The following is a 21,060-nucleotide window of genomic DNA, read 5'->3' as shown; positions in this document are numbered from 1 at the left end:
TCCCCATGTGGTTGATGTGGGGCCGCACATCTCTCTCAATTCTTTAGAATGATGATAAATGGTGATAAACATAGTGATGTACAGAATACTGTATTCCCTCACGTTCTGCACTCAACAGTGCCAGTATTAACGGTGATACAAACCATAGCCAAACAAAACCTCAAATGTTATGTGCAAACATATATACACTACATGACCAAAATATGTGGACATCTGCTTGTCGAACATCTCATTCCAAAATCGTGGGCATTAATATGGAGTTGGTCCCCCTTTGCTGGTATAACAGCCTCCGCTCTTCTGAGAAGGCTTTCCACTAGATGTTGGAACATTGCTGTGGGGACTTGCTTCCATTTAGCCGCAAGAGCATTAGTGAGGTCGAGCATTGATGTTGAGCGATTAGGCCTGACTCGCAGTCGGCGGTTCAATTCCTCCAAAAGGTGTTCGATGGGGTTGAGTTCAGGGCTCTGTGCAGGCCAGTCAAGTTCTTCCACACCGATCTCAACAAACCAGTTCTGTATGGACCTCGCTTTGTGCACGGGGGCATTGTCATGCTGAAAGAGGAAAGAGCCTTCCCCAAACTGTTGCCACAAAGTTGGAAGCACAGAATCGTCTTGAATGTCATTGTATGCTGTAGCGGTAAGATTTCCCTTCACTGGAACTAAGGGGCCTAGCCTGAACCATGAAAAACAACCCCAGACCATTATTCCTTCTCCCAAAGAACAGTTATTGTGCTGACGTTGCTTACAGAGGCATTTTGGAATTCGGTAGTGAGTGTTGCAACTGAGGACAGACGATTTTTACACGCTACGCCCTTCAGAACTCGGTGGTCTCGTTCTGTGAACTTGTGTGGCCTACCACTTTGCGGTTGAGCTGTTGTTGCTCCTTGACGTTTCCAATTCACAACAGCACTTACAGTTGACCGGCGCAGCTCTATCAGGGCAGAAATTTGACGACTTGACTTGTTGGAAAGGTTGCGTCCTATGACGGTGCCACGTTGAAAGTCACTGAGCTCTTCAGTAAGGCCATTCTACAGCCAATGCTTGTCTATGGAGATTGTATACACCTGTCAGCAACGGTGTGGCTGAAATAGCCGAATCCACTAATTTGAAGGGGTGTCCACATACTTTTGTGTATATATAGTGTAAATGTAGTGTATGTGTGGCGGTTGCATATTCGTGTGCTCTCTCCAGGCTGTTGTGGAGACCAACAGCCACGGTCGCATAGGAAAACCTGACAATGTTTGATTTTTTTCCTCCTCAAATTTCCATTGTTGTCAGCAAGTAGGAAAGTGGTGATTCAGCAAAGCGGGGACAAATAAGGGTTTATCAGGAGAAGTGCACACACAAACACACACACATACACACACACACACACACACACACACACACACACACACACACACACACGGAGGCAGTTGGCGGATTCTGTCTGCTTCTGATTACAGAGGTAGGGTGGCTCAGTTCGCCTGCCAAAGTAAACTTAGCCTCCTCCTCACTTCCCTCACAAGGTCAGTGATAGGGCAGTTGCACCTGGGAGTGCGCTTCCAACAAACCTATCTCTGATCCTGCTTGCATCCCAAATGCCACCCTATTCCCTATACAGTGTGCTGCTTTTGACCGGGGTCCATATGACTCTAGTCAACAGTAGTGCGCTGTGTAAGGAATAGGGTGCCATTTGGGGCGTGATCACTGTCTTTGAACCAAACACTTCCTCTTTTGCTGTCGCTACACTGTAATTATCTTGTCCTGTCATCCATATATCCGTTAAAAACAAGCAAATGAGAAACACAAAGGCAAATTGTGATGGAAATGATGCAGTGATGTGTTGAGTGCTTTGGCAAGTAACGTTTTAGCTGGGATTTGCATTCAAGGAAAAAGGGACTCAAAGGGCTCACAACACAGTGGAATATAGATTGTGTCACTTCTGGATTCAAACTGCTGACTGTTCCCCGTTAAAGGAAAACTCCACCCCAAAAACAATCTTTTGGTATTTGTTTCATTATTCCATTGTTGATTTAGTCTCAAAATGTGTTGCTTGTCAGCAATCAATTTTTCAAGATATGTAACATTCAAAATACAGAAATCATCCCTGTACGATGCATTTTGCATTGTATGATGCAAAACGAAGCATCATATGATGCTAAATGCATCATACAGGGAGGATTTCTATATTTTGAAGGTTACATATCTTGAAAACCTGATTGCCAACAATTGAATAATAGTTTTGGGGTGGGATTTTAACCTCTAGGGGTCTAAGCTGTTGGGGGAGGGGTTACTATGCTGACATATGGAGTTGTTTTATGATGGTCATACTATGGATCATTTAGCTATTTGATTTTTATTTTAAAAATGAAATATTTCCCTCCCCCAATTTTGTGGTATCCAAATTGGTAGTTACAGTCTTGTCTCATCGCTGAAACTCCCGTACGGACTCAGGAGAGGCGAAGGTCGAGAGCTGTGCGTCCTCCGAAACACAACCAAGCCGCACTGCTTCTTGACACAATACCCACTTAACCCGGAAGCCAGCTGCACCAATGTGTCGGAGGAAACACTGTACACCGTGTCAGCGTGCACTGTGCCGGGTCCGCCATTGGAGTCGCTAGTGCGTGATGGGATAAGGACATCCCTGCCGGCCAAACGTCGCCCACGGGTCTCCCGGCTGCGACAGAGCCTGGACTCGAACCCAGAATCTCTAGTGGCACAGCTAGCACTGTGATGCAGTGCCTAAAACCACTGCGCCACTCTAGCTATTTGATTGTTGAATTTTAAGACCCCTTTAGGTATAAGATTTTTTTTTTTTTTAAATGATTTAATAAAATATTGAATTTGGCCTTTACTACTATAGCCCATAGAAACGCATTGAATAACATAATCATAAACAGCAAAAAAGACAGTCCAAAAATAAATCACGAGGAATAATGTTTTGAAGTGTCTGTCCTTTATCCTGTTTGGGCTGCAGGGGCAGTATTGAGTAGCCAGATAAAAGGTGCCCATTTCAAACGGCCTCGTACTCAATTCTTGCTCGTACAATATGCATATTATTATTACTATTGGATAGAAAACACTCTTTAGTTTCTAAAACCGTTTGAATTATATCTGTGAGTCAAACAGAACTCATTTGGCACAAACTTCCTGACCAGGAAGTGGAAAGTCTGAAATCGATGCTCTGTTCTATTTCCTGCCTATAAATGGGCATGATACGTATTAGTATACATGCACTTCATAGACCTTCCCCTGGATGTCAAGAGGCGGTGAGAGAAGAAATTGAGTGTTTATCTTGGTCTGAAGTGGAATACAAGCTCTTTGTTTGACGTGTCCCCCATTTCCTGTTTTCTGGAGAGCGCGAGGAGGTACCTGGATTTGCCTTCTGTTTAGCTGCCGTTATAGGCGACTACTATCTCCGGCTTTGATTTTATTTGATACATGTGACCATATCATCGTAAAGTATGTTTTTTCAATATAGTTTAATCAGATTATTGAAATTTTTTCGGGAGTTTTGCCGTGTTCCGTTCTCTGACTTTGTTGACGATGGAGAGATTCGCGCCACTTGGCTAGTGTGCTTGCTAAATCGAGAGGGAAAGTGGCCGTTCTAAATCCAAACAACGATTGTTCTTGACAAAGGACCCCTTGTCCAACATTCTGATGGAAGATCAGCAAAAGTAAGAAACATTTTATGATGCTATTTCATATATCTGTCGTACATGTGAACTAGTCGTCGGCGCCCAACTTTTGGGTACTCTAGCTATACCGAAGCTGGATGTCGTAATGAAGTTATTTTTTAGAATTCTAACACTGCGATTTCATTAAGAACTAATGGATCTATCATTTCCTATACAACATGTATTTTTTAGTTATGTTTATGAATAGCTATTTGGTCAGAATATGTGTGTCAGAAAAAGTGTCAGAAAAAAATCTGGACGTAGTGGGAAAAAGTAGCTAAGTTAGCACAATGTATAACCATTGATTTCAGCTCTAAATATGCACATTTTCGAACAAAACATAAGTGTATGTATAACCTGATGTTATAGGACTGTCATCTGATGAAGAAAATCAAGGTTAGTCAAAAATTATATCTTTTGCTTGTTTGTTACGATCGCTAACTTTTGCTACTGGGAAATGGCTTGTGTTTTTGGCTATTGTGGTAAGCTAATATAACGCTATATTGTGTTTTCGCTGTAAAACACTTAATAAATCGGAAATATTGTCTGGAATCACAAGATGCCTGTCTTTCATTTGCTGTACACTATGTATTTTTCAGAAATGTTTTATGATGAGTATTTAGGTATTTGGCGTTGGTGTCTGTAATTATTCTGTCTGCTTTCGGTGCAATTTCTGATTGTAGCTGCAATGTAAACTATGATTTATACCTGAAATATGCACATTTTTCGAACAAAACATAGATTTATTGAATAACATGTTATAAGACTGTCATCTGATGAAGTTGTTTCTTGGTTAGTTTGGTTGGTTCTTGGTTAGTTAGGTTGGCTTTGTGCATGCTACCTGTGCTGTGAAAAATGTCTGTCCTTTTTTGTATTTGGTGGTGAGCTAACATAAATATACGTGCTGTTTTCGCTGTAAAACATTTTAAAAATCGGACATGTTGGCTGGATTCACAAGATGTGTACCTTTCATATGCTGTATTGGACTTGTTAATGTGTGAAAGTTAAATATTTAAAAAATATATATTTTGAATTTCGCGCCCTGCACTTGAAGTGGCTGTTGTCATATTGTGGGCGGCCTCGGGCTTGCAGCCAGAAGAAGTTATCTAGGAGATATAAGAAAGCTCTGGAAATATTTTTTGGGGACACATATTTCACCCCTTATTTTTGTTGCCACAAAACTACCTCCATATTTCCATGAATTTGTATGAGTTACATTCAGACGAGTCCTGTGACACTTGTGGGGGTTGCAGAGCAAAACGGAGAACACCATCATGTTTGACAGTTTCCCCTTTCCATAGAGTGGTCATATTAGTTTGTAGGCTGTTTGGACGCTGCAGACGTTTTTGTGAGAAGACCGATTTTCGGGATGTCTCATGGTCTGACAAACACCGCTGTAGCTCGGCCACCTTCCACCGTAGATGCGAAAGGCCGACATAGTGGATTGAGACGCAGCCCATGCAAAAATATCTCTAGCTTAAACTGACGGATTTTGCTGTGGATTTTTTATTATGTTGCTTAGCTTGACGCATGGGTTCGTCAATAGACATTAATGATAATTAAAACATAAAGGAAATCCAATTCAGCATCCCAAATGGCACCCTATTCCCTATATAGTGCACTGCTTTTGACCAGAGCCCTATGGGCCCTGTTCAAAAGTAGTGCACTACATAGGGAATAGGGTGCCATTTGGGACAAACCCCATAACTCGGCACGGCTGACATTTGAAAACTTTAATTATAAATAGTTGTTCCATCCTAAAGCCGGGAGAGTCACACTGTAATTAAAGACACTAAACTTACCCAGGTTGTGTCACTAATGAAAAAATACAGGAATTTAGCATTATTAGTGCACTACTTTTGACCAGGGCCCATAGGGTCAAAAGTAGTGTACTACATAGGGAATAGGGTGCAATTTTGGATGTATACCCAATTAAATTATCCTTGACATTTAAGCCTTCGGAGGGCTTTAATAAACCGCTTGAAAACCTGCGAGGGGCGGCAGAGTAATCCAGCGCACCTGTGAATTCATGTGGTAAAATCACATCTATCAAGCACACCCACTGACCGAGTAATGACTGTGTCCTCTCAATGGCGTGTTTATGGAAATTTGTGCACTTTGTTTTGAAAACTTGTGTCTGTGGTGGAAGCAGGAACTGCATGAATTAGATTGTTTATTCACGACTGCCTTTCAAAAAACCTCTCATGTGTTTTGCACCTCAATGCTTCATTGTTCCGTCTTTTGGTATGATGGAAACACATCATCAACATCATAGACAGACAGAGGGTTCCCTATCGTTGATTCTATTAACTTTCCCCAAATTCCCAGGTTTTCCAGAAATCCAGTTGGAATATTCCCGTAATCAGGAGGAAATCCAGAATCCACCAATGGGGTTTTTCCCAAAAACCTGGGAAATGTTGGAATGTTACAGGAATGTAGCATTATTCCTGTTCTACCAACATAGGATAGTAGTAAACAGAGCTTCTCAATACATTCCACTTTCTTTCTTTTTTCCAGATTCAGCACATTTGATTCACCTAGGCAACTAATCCTGAAATCCTTGTTGAGTTGAATCAGATGGGCCAGAAATGGAAAAGAGCAGAGATTTGTATCTGCTATGTGCCCAGAGTGTCACATATGCTCCCGCCCCCCCCCTCTCCGGTGCTCGAGGTCACCAGTTCACTCATCATTACACACAGCTGCCACCACCGTTACGTGCACCCGCGCTTAATTATGGGACTCACCTGGACGTCATTTACCTCCCCTATATCTGTCACTTCCTCAGTTTTATTCCCGAGTCAGTATTGATGTTATGTTTCTCCTGTCCAGATGCTGTTCTTGTTTTGTTTCATGTCTATTTATTATTAAATCCACACCCTGTACTTGCTTCTCGTCTCCCAGCGTCTGTCGTTACAGAACCGTTACACAGAGAAATCCTATAAGTCATAGTGTTCTATATCTAATTCTATGTGCGGGTCCCTGAGGAACAGATTGTTTAACACTGGGCTAGTAAGCCTGACGTCAGCCTGAGTTCTGTCTCCTATAGGCTACCTCCTGACGTCAGTCTGAGTTCTGTCTCCTATAGGCTACCTCCTGACGTCAGTCTGAGTTCTGTCTCCTGTAGGCTACCTCCTGACGTCAGTCTGAGTTCTGTCTCCTATAGGCTACCTCCTGACGTCAGTCTGAGTTCTGTCTCCTGTAGGCTACCTCCTGACGTCAGTCTGAGTTCTGTCTGCTATAGGCTACCTCCTGACGTCAGTCTGAGTTCTGTCTCCTATAGGCTACCTCCTGACGTCAGTCTGAGTTCTGTCTCCTATAGGCTACCTCCTGACGTCAGTCTGAGTTCTGTCTCCTGTAGGCTACCTCCTGACGTCAGTCTGAGTTCTGTCTCCTATAGGCTACCTCCTGACGTCAGTCTGAGTTCTGTCTCCTGTAGGCTACCTCCTGACGTCAGTCTGAGTTCTGTCTGCTATAGGCTACCTCCTGACGTCAGTCTGAGTTCTGTCTCCTATAGGCTACCTCCTGACGTCAGTCTGAGTTCTGTCTCCTATAGGCTACCTCCTGACGTCAGTCTGAGTTCTGTCTCCTGTAGGCTACCTCCTGACGTCAGTCTGAGTTCTGTCTCCTGTAGGCTACCTCCTGACGTCAGTCTGAGTTCTGTCTCCTATAGGCTACCTCCTGACGTCAGTCTGAGTTCTGTCTCCTGTAGGCTACCTCCTGACGTCAGTCTGAGTTCTGCCTCCTGGCAAGCTTATAATGAGGCTGTGGACGTGGGGAGATAGCTATGATATAGCTACTGTAATTGGACTGGGGGAGATAGCTATGAGATAGCTGCTGTAACTCATAGTGTTGCTACTGACAGTGCTGACAGCAGTCAGGCCAGGCTTGACTGGTTCTCCACATCAACAGATTCTCAGATGATTGACTCTCCCATCTCTGTAGGCCTAAACATCTCGGGAAATACCCCTCCACATCTCTCAGCCTCTGGTTTTGAGAGAAAAATGACCTGTCCTTGAGGAAATAAGAAGGAAATCCTCCAACCAGGATTTCTGGAAAACCTGGAAATGTTGGGGAATTTACCAGAATTTTGCAACCCTATCTATCAGTATGCATATATATTTCTGGTTTTATTAGACAGATCAGAAATGAGGATAGGTGGTCAGGTAGGGGAGACAGTTGTAAACTGGCACATAGGGGATTCGAACCCCGCCTTTGGGCATGCGTAGCCCACAGGAGGCTGCTGAGGGGAGGAGGGCTCATAATAATGGCTGGAACAAATCGAATGGAAAGGCATCAAACCCTTGGAAACCCTTGGAAACCATGTTCAATATATTTGACGCCATTCCACCTATTCCGCTCCAGCCATTACCACGAGCCCATCCTCCCCAATAAGGTGCCACCAACCTCCTGTGGTGTAGCTTGGCTGTGTTGACTACGAAACCAACCTCCGGTACAGTCAGTGCATGTATTGTGATTAGTAACTACGGTTCATAACATTCGGCGACAATATATGAACTTCGACCTTGAACAATACCAGATACTGTATTTGCTGGGAAGTAACCCTACCCCATTGCTGCTAAATCTGTCCTGCTTTTCCTGCATAATCGCTTTTGCCTTTTGCATACTCCCAAGATAATCGTCCCTAATCAGTGTTAGAACTTTTGAGCCACAGGACAGGAATTTGAATGAACAGTCAATAAACATTATGCTGCTATGACTCAGCACAGGAGCGGATGCAACAGTAATTCTGTGGTTTGTCAATGTATACAGATACATTATGAGTGTATGATAGCGGAATGAGTAATACGTCCCTCCCAATGACATTGTGTCCTGTATTCAGGGTAAACACTTAGTGGACAGAGGACAGCCTGAGGCAAGGCTTTCTGGTCCCTCTTGCTTTGTTGTTGTCTGCTTCATTCGTGAAAAATACCAGGAAGTGTTATTACTGTTTTATTTATGGGTGGATATTGGTTAGTTCTGGGACTTAAAAGTGCCATGTGATTGTTGCTAATGCATGCCATCAGGTGGAAGTATAGTACTAATGTTATTTAGCGTGCTAAGTCGCTAACAGTAAGAAACATTGACACAAGCTCAAAGCCTGTCTCAGAGAAACCAGAAATCAACAGGAGTCATGTGGCTTTTTTGTCGGTCATCTGATAAGCTCTCATTTGGGAACAATGAAGGCTTGTCATAAACGGAGGCACAGCACAGAAGGCTTGTCATAAACGGAGGCTCAGCACAGAAGGTTAGCGGCGCTAGCCATGTTTGACATGGCTCTGTATGTGATAGGGTGGGAGATAATGTTGATCGTAGCTAGCCCAGCGTGGATGCTAGTAGCTAGCCCAGCGTGGATGCTAGTAGCTAGCCCAGCGTGGATGCTAGTAGCTAGCCCAGCGTGGATGCTAGTAGCTAGCCCAGCGTGGATGCTAGTAGCTAGCCTAGCGTGAATGCAGGTTGAGTCTTGTCCTGAAGGCAGAACTGAGCGATTTCACCTTGGAAAGGACAGCTGCAATGTCAAAATTGACTATATTGTAAAAATGAATGAAAACAAAGATTAGCTTTTTGGTGTTCATTTAAGGTTAGGGTTAGGCATTAGGGTTACCGGTGTGATTAAGGTTAGTGTTAGGTTGAGGTAACGCCGTCATTGTAAATAAGAATTTGTTCTTAACTGACTTGCCTAGTTAAATAAAGGTTAAATAAAATAAATAAAAATAAAAGTTTTAAAATCAGATTTGATGACTTTGTAGCTGTGCCAGCTAGTGGAGCAGCAGCCGGATTAAGTCCCAAATGTAGGAGATAGGTTGCCATTTGGGATGCAGGAGGTTTGTTGAAAACACACTGCATGTTGAGAACAGCTACAGTTCCTGTCAGTGTATTTACCGGGTGGCAGTTTTCTGCCTATGATTTGCCCATCTGCCCATTCCTCTCTCTGACAGGGAGAACTAGCATTTTGCATAAAACATTTTTTGTACCACTTTCATTGTATAAAACATTTCAGAGGAGTTTAAACAGTGTTCATAGTATTTGTTTTATCACTTTTATTGTGTAAAACATTTCAGAGGAGTTTAAACAGTGTTCACACACAAGTGTTTGTTTTTCTGTAGTTGTCCTTGTTTTTCTGTAGTTGTCCTTGTTTCTCTCTAGTTGTCCTTGTTTCTCTCTAGTTGTCCTTGTTTTTCTCTCTAGTTGTCCTTGTTTCTCTCTAGTTGTCCTTGTTTTTCTCTCTAGTTGTCCTTGTTTCTCTCTAGTTGTCCTTGTTTTTCTCTCTAGTTGTCCTTGTTTTTCTCTAGTTGTTCTTGTTTCTCTCTAGTTGTCCTTGTTTCTCTCTAGTTGTCCTTGTTTTTCTCTCTAGTTGTCCTTGTTTCTCTCTAGTTGTCCTTGTTTTTCTCTCTAGTTGTCCTTGTTTTTCTCTAGTTGTCCTTGTTTCTCTCTAGTTGTCCTTGTTTTTCTCTCTAGTTGTCCTTGTTTTTCTCTAGTTGTCCTTGTTTTTCTCTCTAGTTGTCCTTGTTTCTCTCTAGTTGTCCTTGTTTTTCTCTAGTTGTCCTTGTTTTTCTCTAGTTGTCCTTGTTTCTCTCTAGTTGTCCTTGTTTCTCTCTAGTTGTCCTTGTTTTTCTCTAGTTGTCCTTGTTTTTCTCTAGTTGTCCTTGTTTTTCTCTAGTTGTCCTTGTTTTTCTCTAGTTGTCCTTGTTTTTCTCTAGTTGTCCTTGTTTTTCTCTAGTTGTCCTTGTTTCTCTCTAGTTGTTCTTGTTTCTCTCTAGTTGTCCTTGTTTCTCTCTAGTTGTTCTTGTTTCTCTCTAGTTGTTCTTGTTTCTCTCTAGTTGTTCTTGTTTCTCTCTAGTTGTCCTTGTTTCTCTCTAGTTGTCCTTGTTTTTCTCTAGTTGTCCTTGTTTTTCTCTAGTTGTCCTTGTTTTTCTCTAGTTGTCCTTGTTTTTCTCTAGTTGTCCTTGTTTCTCTCTAGTTGTTCTTGTTTCTCTCTAGTTGTCCTTGTTTCTCTCTAGTTGTCCTTGTTTTTCTCTAGTTGTCCTTGTTTTTCTCTCTAGTTGTTATTGTTTCTCTCTAGTTGTCCTTGTTTTTCTCTCTAGTTGTCCTTGTTTTTCTCTCTAGTTGTCCTTGTTTTTCTCTCTAGTTGTCCTTGTTTTTCTCTAGTTGTCCTTGTTTTTCTCTAGTTGTCCTTGTTTTTCTCTAGTTGTCCTTGTTTCTCTCTAGTTGTCCTTGTTTCTCTCTAGTTGTTCTTGTTTCTCTCTAGTTGTCCTTGTTTCTCTCTAGTTGTTCTTGTTTCTCTCTAGTTGTTCTTGTTTCTCTCTAGTTGTTCTTGTTTCTCTCTAGTTGTTCTTGTTTCTCTCTAGTTGTTCTTGTTTCTCTCTAGTTGTTCTTGTTTCTCTCTAGTTGTTCTTGTTTTTCTCTAGTTGTCCTTGTTTTTCTCTAGTTGTCCTTGTTTTTCTCTAGTTGTTCTTGTTTCTCTCTAGTTGTTCTTGTTTCTCTCTAGTTGTTCTTGTTTCTCTCTAGTTGTCCTTGTTTTTCTCTAGTTGTTCTTGTTTCTCTCTAGTTGTTCTTGTTTCTCTCTAGTTGTCCTTGTTTTTCTCTAGTTGTCCTTGTTTTTCTCTAGTTGTCCTTGTTTTTCTCTAGTTGTCCTTGTTTTTCTCTCTAGTTGTCCTTGTTTTTCTCTCTAGTTGTCCTTGTTTTTCTGTAGTTGTCCTTGTTTTTCTCTAGTTGTCCTTGTTTTTCTCTAGTTGTCCTTGTTTTTCTCTAGTTGTCCTTGTTTTTCTCTAGTTGTCCTTGTTTTTCTCTAGTTGTCCTTGTTTTTCTCTAGTTGTCCTTGTTTCTCTCTAGTTGTCCTTGTTTCTCTCTAGTTGTCCTTGTTTCTCTCTAGTTGTTCTTGTTTCTCTCTAGTTGTCCTTGTTTCTCTCTAGTTGTTCTTGTTTCTCTCTAGTTGTTCTTGTTTCTCTCTAGTTGTTCTTGTTTCTCTCTAGTTGTTCTTGTTTCTCTCTAGTTGTTCTTGTTTCTCTCTAGTTGTTCTTGTTTCTCTCTAGTTGTTCTTGTTTTTCTCTAGTTGTCCTTGTTTTTCTCTAGTTGTCCTTGTTTTTCTCTAGTTGTTCTTGTTTCTCTCTAGTTGTTCTTGTTTCTCTCTAGTTGTTCTTGTTTCTCTCTAGTTGTCCTTGTTTTTCTCTAGTTGTTCTTGTTTCTCTCTAGTTGTTCTTGTTTCTCTCTAGTTGTCCTTGTTTTTCTCTAGTTGTCCTTGTTTTTCTCTAGTTGTCCTTGTTTTTCTCTAGTTGTCCTTGTTTTTCTCTCTAGTTGTCCTTGTTTTTCTCTCTAGTTGTCCTTGTTTTTCTGTAGTTGTCCTTGTTTTTCTCTAGTTGTCCTTGTTTTTCTCTAGTTGTCCTTGTTTTTCTCTAGTTGTCCTTGTTTTTCTCTAGTTGTCCTTGTTTTTCTCTAGTTGTCCTTGTTTCTCTCTAGTTGTCCTTGTTTCTCTCTAGTTGTCCTTGTTTCTCTCTAGTTGTTCTTGTTTCTCTCTAGTTGTCCTTGTTTCTCTCTAGTTGTTCTTGTTTCTCTCTAGTTGTTCTTGTTTCTCTCTAGTTGTTCTTGTTTCTCTCTAGTTGTTCTTGTTTCTCTCTAGTTGTTCTTGTTTCTCTCTAGTTGTTCTTGTTTCTCTCTAGTTGTCCTTGTTTTTCTCTAGTTGTCCTTGTTTTTCTCTAGTTGTCCTTGTTTTTCTCTAGTTGTCCTTGTTTTTCTCTAGTTGTTCTTGTTTCTCTCTAGTTGTTCTTGTTTCTCTCTAGTTGTCCTTGTTTCTCTCTAGTTGTCCTTGTTTTTCTCTAGTTGTCCTTGTTTTTCTCTCTAGTTGTCCTTGTTTCTCTCTAGTTGTCCTTGTTTTTCTCTCTAGTTGTCCTTGTTTTTCTCTAGTTGTCCTTGTTTTTCTCTCTAGTTGTCCTTGTTTTTCTCTAGTTGTCCTTGTTTTTCTCTAGTTGTCCTTGTTTTTCTCTAGTTGTCCTTGTTTCTCTCTAGTTGTCCTTGTTTCTCTCTAGTTGTCCTTGTTTTTCTCTAGTTGTCCTTGTTTTTCTCTAGTTGTCCTTGTTTTTCTCTAGTTGTCCTTGTTTTTCTCTAGTTGTCCTTGTTTTTCTCTAGTTGTCCTTGTTTTTCTCTAGTTGTCCTTGTTTCTCTCTAGTTGTTCTTGTTTCTCTCTAGTTGTCCTTGTTTCTCTCTAGTTGTTCTTGTTTCTCTCTAGTTGTTCTTGTTTCTCTCTAGTTGTTCTTGTTTCTCTCTAGTTGTCCTTGTTTCTCTCTAGTTGTCCTTGTTTTTCTCTAGTTGTCCTTGTTTGTCTCTAGTTGTCCTTGTTTTTCTCTAGTTGTCCTTGTTTTTCTCTAGTTGTCCTTGTTTCTCTCTAGTTGTTCTTGTTTCTCTCTAGTTGTCCTTGTTTCTCTCTAGTTGTCCTTGTTTTTCTCTAGTTGTCCTTGTTTTTCTCTCTAGTTGTTCTTGTTTCTCTCTAGTTGTCCTTGTTTTTCTCTCTAGTTGTCCTTGTTTTTCTCTCTAGTTGTCCTTGTTTTTCTCTCTAGTTGTCCTTGTTTTTCTCTAGTTGTCCTTGTTTTTCTCTAGTTGTCCTTGTTTTTCTCTAGTTGTCCTTGTTTCTCTCTAGTTGTCCTTGTTTCTCTCTAGTTGTTCTTGTTTCTCTCTAGTTGTCCTTGTTTCTCTCTAGTTGTTCTTGTTTCTCTCTAGTTGTTCTTGTTTCTCTCTAGTTGTTCTTGTTTCTCTCTAGTTGTTCTTGTTTCTCTCTAGTTGTTCTTGTTTCTCTCTAGTTGTTCTTGTTTCTCTCTAGTTGTTCTTGTTTCTCTCTAGTTGTTCTTGTTTTTCTCTAGTTGTCCTTGTTTTTCTCTAGTTGTCCTTGTTTTTCTCTAGTTGTTCTTGTTTCTCTCTAGTTGTTCTTGTTTCTCTCTAGTTGTTCTTGTTTCTCTCTAGTTGTCCTTGTTTTTCTCTAGTTGTTCTTGTTTCTCTCTAGTTGTTCTTGTTTCTCTCTAGTTGTCCTTGTTTTTCTCTAGTTGTCCTTGTTTTTCTCTAGTTGTCCTTGTTTTTCTCTAGTTGTCCTTGTTTTTCTCTCTAGTTGTCCTTGTTTTTCTCTCTAGTTGTCCTTGTTTTTCTGTAGTTGTCCTTGTTTTTCTCTAGTTGTCCTTGTTTTTCTCTAGTTGTCCTTGTTTTTCTCTAGTTGTCCTTGTTTTTCTCTAGTTGTCCTTGTTTTTCTCTAGTTGTCCTTGTTTTTCTCTAGTTGTCCTTGTTTCTCTCTAGTTGTCCTTGTTTCTCTCTAGTTGTTCTTGTTTCTCTCTAGTTGTCCTTGTTTCTCTCTAGTTGTTCTTGTTTCTCTCTAGTTGTTCTTGTTTCTCTCTAGTTGTTCTTGTTTCTCTCTAGTTGTTCTTGTTTCTCTCTAGTTGTTCTTGTTTCTCTCTAGTTGTCCTTGTTTTTCTCTAGTTGTCCTTGTTTTTCTCTAGTTGTCCTTGTTTTTCTCTAGTTGTCCTTGTTTTTCTCTAGTTGTTCTTGTTTCTCTCTAGTTGTTCTTGTTTCTCTCTAGTTGTCCTTGTTTCTCTCTAGTTGTCCTTGTTTTTCTCTAGTTGTCCTTGTTTTTCTCTCTAGTTGTCCTTGTTTCTCTCTAGTTGTCCTTGTTTTTCTCTCTAGTTGTCCTTGTTTTTCTCTAGTTGTCCTTGTTTTTCTCTAGTTGTCCTTGTTTTTCTCTAGTTGTCCTTGTTTTTCTCTAGTTGTCCTTGTTTTTCTCTAGTTGTCCTTGTTTTTCTGTAGTTGTCCTTGTTTTTCTGTAGTTGTCCTTGTTTTTCTCTAGTTGTCCTTGTTTTTCTCTAGTTGTCCTTGTTTTTCTCTAGTTGTCCTTGTTTTTCTCTAGTTGTCCTTGTTTTTCTCTAGTTGTCCTTGTTTTTCTCTAGTTGTCCTTGTTTTTCTCTAGTTGTCCTTGTTTTTCTCTCTAGTTGTCCTTGTTTTTCTCTAGTTGTCCTTGTTTTTCTCTAGTTGTCCTTGTTTTTCTCTAGTTGTCCTTGTTTTTCTCTAGTTGTCCTTGTTTTTCTCTAGTTGTCCTTGTTTTTCTCTAGTTGTCCTTGTTTCTCTCTCTAGTTGTCCTTGTTTTTCTCTCTAGTTGTCCTTGTTTCTCTCTAGTTGTCCTTGTTTTTCTGTAGTTGTCCTTGTTTTTCTGTAGTTGTCCTTGTTTTTCTCTAGTTGTCCTTGTTTTTCTCTAGTTGTCCTTGTTTTTCTCTAGTTGTCCTTGTTTTTCTCTAGTTGTCCTTGTTTTTCTCTAGTTGTCCTTGTTTCTCTCTAGTTGTCCTTGTTTCTCTCTAGTTGTCCTTGTTTTTCTCTAGTTGTCCTTGTTTTTCTCTAGTTGTCCTTGTTTTTCTCTAGTTGTCCTTGTTTTTCTCTCTAGTTGTCCTTGTTTTTCTCTCTAGTTGTCCTTGTTTTTCTCTCTAGTTGTCCTTGTTTTTCTCTAGTTGTCCTTGTTTTTCTCTAGTTGTCCTTGTTTTTCTCTAGTTGTCCTTGTTTTTCTCTAGTTGTCCTTGTTTTTCTCTAGTTGTCCTTGTTTCTCTCTAGTTGTCCTTGTTTCTCTCTAGTTGTCCTTGTTTTTCTCTAGTTGTCCTTGTTTTTCTCTAGTTGTCCTTGTTTTTCTCTAGTTGTCCTTGTTTTTCTCTAGTTGTCTTGTTTTTCTCTAGTTGTCTTGTTTTTCTCTCTAGTTGTCCTTGCTTTTCTCTAGTTGTCCTTGCTTTTCTCTAGTTGTCCTTGCTTTTCTCTAGTTGTCCTTGTTTTTCTCTAGTTGTCCTTGTTTTTCTCTAGTTGTCCTTGTTTCTCTCTAGTTGTCCTCGTCAGTCTGCCTCTCAAACACACATTGCTACAGTTATCTGTCCATGTGGCAGAGTTTCAAAGTCTCAACATGGTTACATGTGTCCGCCTCCCCCCTACTGTATTTAGGCCTGGAGGAAGTGGGGGGAGGTGGGGTGAAACCTCATCAAAGGGACAAGGGAAGAGTATTTGTCCCCTCGTAACAGCAGTGGCAGTCTGAATCCTGGGAGATTATAGGACTGCTCATTGTTAATGAGGGGCCACGGCTCCAGCCTCCACCACCAAACCTTATCATGAGGACCAGCTGTACAAACTGGCACCCTATTCCCTATGTAATGCACTAGATAGGGAGAATAGGGTGCCATTTGGGACGGAGGCCAAGCCTCCCTCACAGGGCAGAGTGCCACACAAGCCTCCCTCATAGAGATACATCCAGTCTGCTATTAGCAGGGCTCTAAACAATGGCCAGGAGGTAGTGAACAGGGTGCCCTCCCTTCCTCTCTTCTTCCTCCCTCCCTTCTCCTCTCTTCTTTGTCGATCCCTTCCTTCCTATCGTCTCTTTCCCTCTGTCCTCCCCTTCTCCTCTCCCTTGACTTCTACTCCCTATTTTCACTCATCTCCTCTCATCTCCTCCTCTCTGTTCTATTCTTCTCTCAACCCCTCCCATCCCCTCCTGTCTTCTTCTCTCAACCCCTCCCATCCCCTCCTGTCTTCTTCTCTCAACCCCTCCCAGCCCCTCCTGTCTTCTTCTCTCAACCCCTCCCATCCCCTCCTGTCTTCTTCTCTCAACCCCTCCCATCCCCTCATGTCTTCTTCTCTCAACCCCTCCCATCCCCTCATGTCTTCTTCTCTCAACCTCTCCCATCCCCTCCTGTCTTCTTCTCTCAACCTCTCACATCCCCTCCTGTCTTCTTCTCTCAACCCCTCCCATCCCCTCCTGTCTTCTTCTCTCAACCCCTCCCATCCCCTCCTGTCTTCTTCTCTCAACCCCTCCCACCCCCTCCTGTCTTCTTCTCTCAACCCCTCCCACCCCCTCCTGTCTTCTTCTCTCAACCCCTCCCATCCCCTCCTGTCTTCTTCTCTCAACCCCTCCCATCCCCTCCTGTCTTCTTCTCTCAACCCCTCCCATCCCCTCATGTCTTCTTCTCTCAACCTCTCCCATCCCCTCCTGTCTTCTTCTCTCAACCTCTCCCATCCCCTCCTGTCTTCTTCTCTCAACCTCTCCCATCCCCTCCTGTCTTCTTCTCTCAACCCCTCCCATCCCCTCCTGTCTTCTTCTCTCAACCCCTCCCATCCCCTCCTGTCTTCTTCTCTCAACCCCTCCCATCCCCTCATGTCTTCTTCTCTCAACCTCTCCCATCCCCTCATGTCTTCTTCTCTCAACCTCTCCCATCCCCTCCTGTCTTCTTCTCTCAACCCCTCCCATCCCCTCCTGTCTTCTTCTCTCAACCCCTCCCATCCCCTCCTGTCTTCTTCTCTCAACCTCTCCCATCCCCTCCTGTCTTCTTCTCTCAACCTCTCCCATCCCCTCCTGTCTTCTTCTCTCAACCCCTCCCATCCCCTCCTGTCTTCTTCTCTCAACCCCTCCCATCCCCTCCTGTCTTCTTCTCTCAACCTCTCCCATCCCCTCCTGTCTTCTTCTCTCAACCTCTCCCATCCCCTCCTGTCTTCTTCTCTCAACCCCTCCCATCCCCTCCTGTCTTCTTCTCTCAACCCCTCCCATCCCCTCCTGTCTTCTTCTCTCAACCCCTCCCATCCCCTCCTGTCTTCTTCTCTCAACCCCTCCCATCCCCTCCTGTCTTCTTCTCTCAACCCCTCCCATCCCCTCCTGTCTTCTTCTCTCAACCCCTCCCATCCCCTCCTGTCTTCTTCTCTCAACCCCTCCCATCCCCTCCTGTCTTCTTCTCTCAACCCCTCCCATACCCTCCTGTCTTCTTCTCTCAACCCCTCCCATACCCTCCTGTCTTCTTCTCTCAACCCCTCCCATCCCCTCCTGTCTTCTTCTCTCAACCCCTCCCATCCCCTCCTGTCTTCTTCTCTCAACCCCTCCCATCCCCTCCTGTCTTCTTCTCTCAACCCCTCCCATCCCCTCATGTCTTCTTCTCTCAACCCCTCCCATCCCCTCCTGTCTTGTTCCGCTTGCAGCATTGGGGTGAAGGACAATGATCTCATTCACATCGCTTTGGGAAAATGTGTGGGGCACTTCAGAGTGCTGATGGCTGCCCATGTGATACCCAGAGTGAGCCTGCCGGTTGGGGACACAGAGAGAGGGAGGAGGAGGGAGAGGGGGAGAGAGATAGAAGGAAAGAGATGGAGAGATGACGCTTTGGGATGAGTGGGGGTGAGCAAACAAGAGGGAGAGAAAGTAAAGAAGAGAATAGGGAGAGAGAGAAGAGAGAGGAAGAGAGAGAGATCCTCTCAATGTCACCATGTCTCTGGGTGGGAGCGTTTAGTCTCCCTATGTGCCTCTGTATGTCTCTCTCTCTCTCTCTCTCTCTCTCTCTCTCTCTCTCTCTCTCTCTCGCAGAGAGACCAGGGAGCACGTACACAGCCCCTCACACACCTCACAGTGCTTTTCGTCACCTGCCGCCACGGCCACTCAAGCAAGGCACCGCCGAAGATTTGCGAGCAGAGCTCCAGAGGGCCGCTGAGGGCCAGACCAAACCAGTTAATCACAGAGAGGTATCTCTCCACCGCTCGGTGCTCCATTCAGCCTCCTGTATCCCTCAGAGTTGGGCAGCGGTGGAGAAACACTGTGAATGTCTGATCAGACTTCTCCAGGACGCTTTGAAATAGGGCCTTGCAATTCATTATTAATGATTATGTCCCTAGTGCCTCCCGACTTCTGAAGATGCCCTAAATACAGTCATATAGTAACATCGTAAACTCATGGACTGTTTTTTTAGCCGTCTTTCCCAAGTCTTTGAGATGAAGAATGAGACAAAACCCTGACATACAGTGGGGCAAAAAAGTATTTAGTCAGCCACCAATTGTGCAAGTTCTCCCACTTAAAAAGATGAGAGAGGCCTGTAATTTTCATCATAGGTACACTTCAACTATGACAGACAAAATGAGAAAAAAAATCCAGAAATCACATTGTAGGATTTTTTATGAATTTATTTGCAAATTATGGTGGAAAATAAGTATTTGGTCACCTACAAACAAGCAAGATTTCTGTCTCTCACAGACCTGTAACTTCTTCTTTAAGAGGCTCCTCTGTCCTCCACTCGTTACCTGTATTAATGGCACCTGTTTGAACTTGTTATCAGTATAAAAGACACCTGTCCACAACCTCAAACAGTCACACTCCAAACTCCACTATGGCCAAGACCAAAGAGCTGTCAAAGGACACCAGAAACAAAATTGTAGACCTGCACCAGGCTGGGAAGACTGAATCTGCAATAGGTAAGCAGCTTGGTTTGAAGAAATCAACTGTGGGAGCAATTATTAGGAAATGGAAGACATACAAGACCACTGATAATCTCCCTCGATCTGGGGCTCCATGCAAGATCTCACCCCGTGGGGTCAAAATGATCACAAGAACGGTGAGCAAAAATCCCAGAACCACACGGGGGGACCTAGTGAATGACCTGCAGAGAGCTGGGACCAAAGTAACAAAGCCTACCATCAGTAACACACTATGCCGCCAGGGACTCAAATCCTGCAGTGCCAGACGTGTCCCCCTGCTTAAGCCAGTACATGTCCAGGCCCGTCTGAAGTTTGCTAGAGAGCATTTGGATGATCCAGAAGAAGATTGGGAGAATGTCTTATGGTCAGATGAAACCAAAATATAACTTTTTGGTAAAAACTCAACTCGTCGTGTTTGGAGGACAAAGAATGCTGAGTTGCATCCAAAGAACACCATACCTACTGTGAAGCATGGGGGTGGAAACATCATGCTTTGGGGCTGTTTTTCTGCAAAGGGACCAGGACGACTGATCCATGTAAAGGAAAGAATGAATGGGGCCATGTATCGTGAGATTTTGAGTGAAAACCTCCTTCCATCAGCAAGGGCATTGAAGATGAAACGTGGCTGGGTCTTTCAGCATGACAATGATCCCAAACACACCGCCCGGGCAACGAAGGAGTGGCTTCGTAAGAAGCATTTCAAGGTCCTGGAGTGGCCTAGCCAGTCTCCAGATCTCAACCCCATAGAAAATCTTTGGAGGGAGTTGAAAGTCCGTGTTGCCCAGCAACAGCCCCAAAACATCACTGCTCTAGAGGAGATCTGCATGGAGGAATGGGCCAAAATACCAGCAACAGTGTGTGAAAACCTTGTGAAGACTTACAGAAAACGTTTGACCTCTGTCATTGCCAACAAAGGGTATATAACAAAGTATTGAGATAAACTTTTGTTATTGACCAAATACTTATTTTCCACCATAATTTGCAAATAAATTCATTAAAAATCCTACAATGTGATTTTCTGGATTTCTTTTCTCATTTTGTCTGTCATAGTTGAAGTGTACCTATGATGAAAATTACAGGCCTCTCTCATCTTTTTAAGTGGGAGAACTTGCACAATTGGTGGCTGACTAAATACTTTTTTGCCCCACTGTAACTGACAATGTCATTTCATAGCTGTACTCCATGTTAAATAAAATATCACTGAATCTGGAAGGTTGAAAATTATCCATTGGTTATAGTCTGTCCGAAAGCGCAACAACATTTCACTGTAAAGTGAAACCACCCCAGAACCTTCCTCCACCCGCCGTTTTTGGCAGATCTCACATCGCGGCGTGCCCCGAACTAACAGCCCCGAACTGACAGCCCCGAACGAACTATTGTTGCCCGTGTTTATCTTCTTCGTACTGCTCTTTTCATGCTATCCGTTCACTTGTACTTTTCCACGACCGGGTGTTTCTATGGAAACTAAGAGAAAGAAGACAGGGCTAGATTTGACAGAGCGCTGTCAGGCAGCAGCACACAGGGTGGCTGGAGTTTCTCCTGGAGGGAGAGAATACCCATGTGGAGGGAGGGAGAGAGGGGGAGAGGGAAGGAGGGAGGCTGGGAGGGAGGGAGAGAGGGAGAGAGAGAGGGAAGGAGGAAGGCTGGGAGGGAGGGAGAGAGGGAGAGAGAGAGGGAAGGAGGAAGGCTGGGAGGGAGGGAGATAGAGAGAGGGAAGGAGGAAGGCTGGGAGGGAGGGAGAGAGGGAGAGAGAGAGGGAAGGAGGAAGGCTGGGAGGGAGGGAGAGAGGGAGAGGGAAGGAGGAAGGCTGGGAGGGAGGGAGAGAGGGAGAGAGAGAGGGAAGGAGGAAGGCTGGGAGGGAGGGAGAGAGGGAGAGAGAGAGGGAAGGAGGAAGGCTGGGAGAGAGGGAGAGAGGGAGAGAGAGAGGGAAGGAGGAAGGCTGGGAGGGAGGGAGAGAGAGAGGGAAGGAGGAAGGCTGGGAGGGAGGGAGAGAGGGAGAGAGAGAGGGAAGGAGGAAGGCTGGGAGGGAGGGAGAGAGAGAGAGAGAGAGGGAAGGAGGAAGGCTGGGAGGGAGGGAGAGAGGGAAGGTTGGAGGCTGGGAGGGAGGGAGAGAGGGAGGGAGGGAGGCTGGGAGGGAGAGAGGGAAGGTTGGAGGCTGGGAGGGAGGGAGAGAGAGAGGG

This window comes from Salvelinus namaycush, chromosome 6 (assembly GCF_016432855.1).
Source record: "Salvelinus namaycush isolate Seneca chromosome 6, SaNama_1.0, whole genome shotgun sequence".
NCBI lineage: Eukaryota > Metazoa > Chordata > Actinopteri > Salmoniformes > Salmonidae > Salvelinus > Salvelinus namaycush.
Note: the sequence above shows the minus strand (reverse complement) of the source record.